Here is a 6945-nt window from a genome sequence, read left to right as displayed (position 1 = left end):
AAAAAAGACCATGGCTTTTTGGTTCATTATTGTATCCCAGGCTCTTAAACTTAAGCCCAAAACATAGTAGAATGTAATAATTGCTAGTTATGTGAACTAAAGAACATTTTGCTAACGTGAAGGACAAATTAGCCAGGTTGCAGCTTCCCACCCCATAGTCATTTATTTATTCCCCACTGCCTGAGCCACTTAGCCATCCATTCTGATCTCTTAGAGAGTAGTTCCTAAGCCTAGATGGATATTCCAAGTGGTTTTTAATCCTGACAGTTTTTAAGAATTACCTAAGCCTGGGCCTTCTCCAAGAGTTAATTTCCTGAGCACTTACTCCATGCTGAGCCCTGGCCTCAGGTTGCTTTGAGTCTAGGGCAGCATCAGACACCACCATTTGTTTCCTTACCTGTCTCAGATTCATACTATTAGATGCATATCTCAAACATGCACGGAGGGAGAGTAACCCTGTCACAGAGGCAGGAAGGCTCCCTGCAGATAGTCACATTTGAGCTGCTTCTGCAACCAGCTGGTAAAACTCAGAGTTTACCAGGTAGACAAGGAAGAGGCAAGACATGTAAGGCAAGAGGACCACTGTGACGTATTAAGAGAAACGCAAGAAGAATGTGGGTTTGTGCAGAAGGGTTGCAAAGATTCTAGTGCATAATAATAAGTAAATAAATATAAGACAGAGTCCTAAAGAATGGATGAGGTAGGTGAGCCAAAGGGACTCCTCTCACTGAGGAATATGATTGTCTTCCCCACACAGAGCCTGGGGACCCACTCAGCCAAATTTCTCCAACCTCCCCAAGCACCAAAGTGTGAGTCATTCTGGAATTCCCCTGCCATCAGCTGTCACAAGGGCCCCAAAGGATGTGGAGAGAGTCTCCATGGACTCTGGGACAGCAGAAAAAGGAGGAGGAGGCAGGAAGAAAACAGAAAAAGCTATTCCCTCAGGAGTCACAAGACTATAAGTCCCCCTGTTCCTACCTGGGCATGTCCCTGCTACCTCTCTCTGCCAGTCTCACCTCAGAGCCTGCACTGACACTGCACTGCTGAAAGAACTGCCCACCCACCTCCACTCTCTAGGTATGTCCTAACAATCCCATAACCACAGGACATTGCAATGACGGCAGCTGCTGTCTGAACCAAGATACATTGAATGTCTGTGTGCAGGGGAGAAGGATCGAAGAACTTGGGCTTGTTAAGAAAAGGGCAAGCCACATATTGAGAAAAGTCAGGAGGCCAGCCTCACCAGACTTCAGTGCATTTATGAGTACACTGGGGCCTAGAGAGCAGAGGATAAGTCAAGACAGAGTTCATCAGAAAGCTAGCAGGAAGAGGCTAAGGAACCCTGCAGAAAGCTGGAAATACCGTCCAATATCACCTGGGGTCTTACCATAAAAGCGGTGCCCAGACTGCAGCATCAGCAAACACCTAGGAGTTTGTTAGAAATGTAGAACTTTCGGAGAGCCACTCCTGAGGCAGGTACTGCATTGAATAAGATCTCCAGCTGATTCCTATGCACACTAAAGGTTGGGAAGCACTGCTTGGGAGTCCCAAATCAGCTGCATATCAGAATCACCTGGAACATTTGTTTCAGCTACAGATTTCAAAGGCCCACCTTGCATCAATTGTTTAGGATATCTGGGCACTGTGTGTAGCAATGTATTTTTTTACAAAGTTCCACTAGTAATTCTAATGACACCAATCCACACAGTAGAGTAGGAACCACTGATCATTCCAAACTGCTTAATCTAAAGATGAGGAAAGACAGTGGCAACAACTAGCTTGGTAATCTATTAAGAGACCTAATTAGGGTTTCCACCTAGAGATAATATTTAAGGAAAGAACTTGATTTGGAGCCGGGAGATCTGAGTTCAAGCCCCAACTCTACTCCTTCATAGCTGTGTCTCTTGGGACAAATCTCTTCTCTTCTTTTTTGGAACTCAGTTTTCTTACCTTCAAGGAAAGATATCCCTAACAAGAGAAGTAAAGGGACAGGCAGCTGGAGCTGAGGGAATCCCAGCCATGCCACCTGCCAGCTGCATCACCAAGAGAAAATGCTTAAGAGGTAGCAGCAGTGGGGGAGAAATCAAGGCTAGAAGCCAACATACATTGATGCTGTACTCAATACATTTTGTGGGAGATAGAAAATCAGGCATATGTGACCAGGCACAGTGGCTCAGGCCTGTAATCCCAGCACTTTGAGAGGCTGAGGTGGGTGGATTACCTGAGGTCAGGAGTTCGAGACCAGCCTGGCCAGCATGGTGAAACCCCATCTCTGCTAAAAATACAAAAATTGGCTGGGCGTGGTCTCAGGAGCCTGTAGTCCCAGCTGCTTGGGAGGCTGAGGCAGGAGAATAGCTTCAACCCAGGAGGCAGAGGTTGAAGTGAACCAAAATCGTGCCACTGCACTCCAGCCTGGGCAATACAGCAAGACTGTCTCAAAAAAAGAAAAAAAATTTGCTGGGCACAGTGGCTCATGCCTGTAATCCCAGCACTTTGGGAGTGCTGGGGTGGGTGGATTACCTAAGGTCAGGAGTTCGAGACCAGCCTGATCAACATGGAGAAACTCCATCTCTACTAAAAATACAAAATTAGCTGGGCATGGTGGGCATGCCTATAATCCCAGCTACTCGGGAGGCTGAAGCAGAAGAATCGTTTGAACCCCAGAGGCAGAGGTTGTGGTGAGCCAAGATCATGCCATTGCACTCCAGCCTGGGCAACAAGAGCAAAACTCCATCTCAAAAAAAAAAAAAAAATTAATTAGTTAATAGCAACAAAGACCAAAAATTCAACAGATAATTGGCAAATAATGTGAACAGAGAATCCACAAAAAAAGAAACAAAAGTGATTCTTAAGTTTATGAAATAATGTTCATTCTCATTCACAATAAGATAAATGTAAATTAAGGTTACAGTAAGGTACTTTTATATATCATTTAGCAAAGATCAAAAAATCTGTATTTCCCAGCAAAGGGTTAGATAGAGTGAATAACTATGCTTTCATTTTAAGGTGTTAATCGTGTTTGAAAATAGTAGTTGTTTGACATAAAATTTTGTTTAGAATTAAAAAACAAAAGTCTGAAAACAGTATTCTCAAGGATGTTGGAAAGCATGTACTCTTATGTATTGCTAGTGAAAATATAAATTAGTATAGCATTATTTAACAGCAATTTGATAATATCAATAAAATAAAGTGCATATACTCTGGCTTAGTATTTCCATTTATATGCTAACATACAAGTTTTAAAATAAATATATACATATATGTCTGTGTATTTATAAAATAATTCTGGAAGTATACACAAGAAACCAGCAACTGTCCCCTCTAAAGAGCAGGAATAGAGGACCCAGAGGCAAGGTGGGAGGAAGAGTTGTTTTTTATTAAATACCCTTTAGTACCACTTAAATTTTATACAATGCATTATATTGCTCCTAAAAATAAATAACCAAAAGAGAGCAAAATAGAAAACACTAACTTCTAAGGATGTACTCACATTTATTATTAATATTAAATTTAATTTTTAAAGATTTTTTTAAATTGGAAAATGTTATGAAAAACTCAGGATTGAACAAGGGCAGTTTGAATCCCAAAGAAGGCATACACCTAATTAAAAGACAGCAAAGATGATACATCTCTCCTGCCAATCCCAACCCTCAGGCAGTGACTTCCACAACCACTGAGATAAGGATTCTAAGACTACTCTGAGCTCGGTGAGAATGAGTAGCATGACTGACTAGCCATGTCTAACTTGCTGACAGGATGGGGTCATAGCATCATCTTTAATACAAATTCACCATCTCTCGCCTAATGGCTCCAACCAATGAGACTGTGTTATACCACTCCATTTGATGGCAGCCTATGTTTGATTGCAGAATTCAACTCATTTTAAGAGTGAATACTTCTTGGGGTGGTGAATGCATGAAACTAAAGTGATACCATGGCAGAAAATAACACAAGTCCCTTAATATTCAGCCAAAGTAGATTGCAATGGCTGGGTATAGATTCATAGAGAAGAAACAAATTAATTGGGCATAAAAATGTTAGCTAGAGGCTGGGCACAGTGGCTCATACCTGTAATCCCAGCACTTTGGGAAGCCAAGGCGATGGATCACCTGAGGTCAGGGGTTCAAGACCAGCCTGGCCAACATGGTGAAATCCCGTCTCTACGAAAAATACAAAAATTATCTGGGCGTGGTGGTGCATGACTGTAATCTCACCTACTCAGGAGGCTGAGGGAGAAGAATCACTTGAACCCGTGAGGCAGAGGTTGCAGTGTGCAGAGATCACACCATTGCAATCCAGACTGTGTGACAGAGTGAGACTCCGTCTTAAAAAAAAAAAAAAAAAAAAAAAAAAAAAAAAAGTGTTAGCTAGGAACTTGAATAGGGGAATTATATGGTTTAACTATGCCCCCACCCAAATCTCATTTTTAGTTGTAGTTCCCGTAATCCCCATGTGTCATAGGAGGGACCTGGTGGGAGGTAATGGAATCGTGGGGGCAGTTACCCTCATGCTACTGTTCTCATGATAGTGAGTTCTCACGAGATCTGATTGTTTTATAAGGGGCTTTCCCCCTTTTGCTTGGCACTTCTCCTTCCTGCAATCATGTGAAGAAAGACATGTTTGTTTCCCCTTTTGCCATGCTTGTAAGTTTACTGAGGCCTCCCCAGCCATGTGGAACTGTGAGTCAATTAAAACCTCTCCTTTATAAATTACCCAACCTTGGGCAGTTATTTATAGCGGCATGAGAACAAACTAATACATGGGGGAAAATATAATTCCAGACGGGGGCAATAATTTCAAAACAGTTTCAAAGGATAGTAATAAGTAAATCTAGCCTTAGAGACAGGGGAGAAGAATGAATAATAAGGAGACGGGACTCAAGCAAAGGCTTGCACAGAAGAAACAATATTAGAAAAGTGTTTTTATGGAGACCCTTGCAAAGTGTTCAGAGTTGTCTAATGCACAATCAGAGTAAAATGCTTAGACAAGGCTTGAGAAGCAGAGTGGAGAGGGGAAGATGTGGTCAACATGGAGACCAGCTGGGGAGCTCACACATGATCACATGAGTGGGGCTTGGACCAGGGACATGGCTCTCCTTGGAGAGAAGTGGACCAGCACAAGGTACTGCAGAGGCACAACAGGTGGATGGCCCACTGGCTACAAAAGGAAAGGATGGGAACAGAGTCACCCTCAAAAGCAAAAAACCCTTCTCTGAGCTTGGATTTCTTCATCTATGTGTAGTTACAAAAGTATTTGCTTCTTAAGGATGTGATAGGTATCAAATGAGAGTGTACATGCAATCATCAATCAATCACATACCAATCACTCCATTGATTGGCATGATATGCCATTCAGTAAGCTGAGGAGAAAGAGAGAAATGTGTTCCTCTCCTTAAGATCCTATATATGTTAGTTTGTAATTATGTGTGTGATTATTTGATTAAGAGCTGTCTCTTCCCACCAGCCTGAAATTTCCATGAGGACAATGACAGATGTGTCATATTGACCTCTGTATCCTTTGTGCCCATAGAGTACCTGTCCCATAATAGGTAGTTAATAAATGCCTGTTGAGTATATAATTTAAAATGGATTGATTGTTAAGTGATTGACAGATGGATAAATACACACATGCATACATAAATAGATACATAGACAGACTTCATAAGGTTTAATCCCAGGGACTGAAAGCTAAATGTGGAGTCAGACAGAAGTAGGAATGTTGGAAGGATTCAAAAAGACAAGAGAGTCAACTAGAGGCTAAATCGAATCAGGATCTTAAGAGTGCAGGAAGCTGACATTTTCCAGTTCCTTTCTAGCATTGATTAGCACCCTAGAGCAAACGCAGAAGTTGCTCCTTGTGAAAACCTGAGTCCTCCTCTCTCCTTAGCAAGTCCCACACTGATGTACACAACCTAGAATGTCAATATCGCTCCTCCTGGGTAGTAAGGCAAGAGAGAGAGAGAGACGTTAATGGAGAAATAATTCTACGTTCTGTGTGCTCGCACAAACACACACACTACACAATACCTACTTAACTGAAGTTTGAAAGTACTCATACCCAAAACATTCAAAGTACTTTAAAAGTCCTGAAGTCTCATTGTCCCTAGTTTACAGATGGAGAAATGGAGAGGCACTCAAAGCAGCTCTGCTCCTCACTTGGTAAAGGTGAGTGGCATTTGCTTTCCATGTAGACAGACTAGAATACAAAGGGGTTGGCCACCAACTGAGTTCTGTGTGCAGAACTTCAGCCAAGTAGCAGACTTCATTCTTGGAGAACATGCAGCTGAGTAGAACTGGAACTCCCTGCTTCTGTACCCTTGAAGGCTGTCTGACCTCTACCAGTGACACACCAAGAAGAAGGGGAAGATACCTAAAATCCTATATGCCTATGGACAGAGGGATGAATTAGGCACAGGCCCAGATCTTAAGATGCTTGATCAGGCGAGAGGAGATAAACATGTAGGTAATTGTACAACAATGGAATAATGATGTAATAGAAAGACGGTGAGTGGAGTCCCAGCATGAGAAGTTGGGCACTTGGGTGCTCCGATAAAGATGACCTGTAAGCTAAATCTTAAAAGATAAGAAGGATCAGCTCTGATATGGCAGGGGGCAAAGGCCATGAAATCCTCTGAAATGCCCAGGGGTCTTTTAGCTGGAGCCCTGTCTCTGTTTGAAGCAGCCAGCAGTACGTCTTATATACATATACATTAAAACATGTGTTACTGCTTTGAGTTTTTTCATCAATCTGTATATTTTTCTGAACATTTATTTTATATTTTTTAAATTATTATTATACTTCAAGTTCTGGGGTACATGTGCAGATCTTGCAGGATTGTTACATAGGTCTACACATGCCATGGAGGTTTGCTGCCTCTGTCCCCCTGTCACCTACATTAGCTATATCTCCCAATGTTATCCCTCTCCAATCTCCCCACCCCCCGCT

The sequence above is a fragment of the Cebus imitator genome, unplaced genomic scaffold (assembly GCF_001604975.1).
Source record: "Cebus imitator isolate Cc_AM_T3 unplaced genomic scaffold, Cebus_imitator-1.0 Scaffold206, whole genome shotgun sequence".
NCBI classification, from domain to species: domain Eukaryota; kingdom Metazoa; phylum Chordata; class Mammalia; order Primates; family Cebidae; genus Cebus; species Cebus imitator.
Note: the sequence above shows the minus strand (reverse complement) of the source record.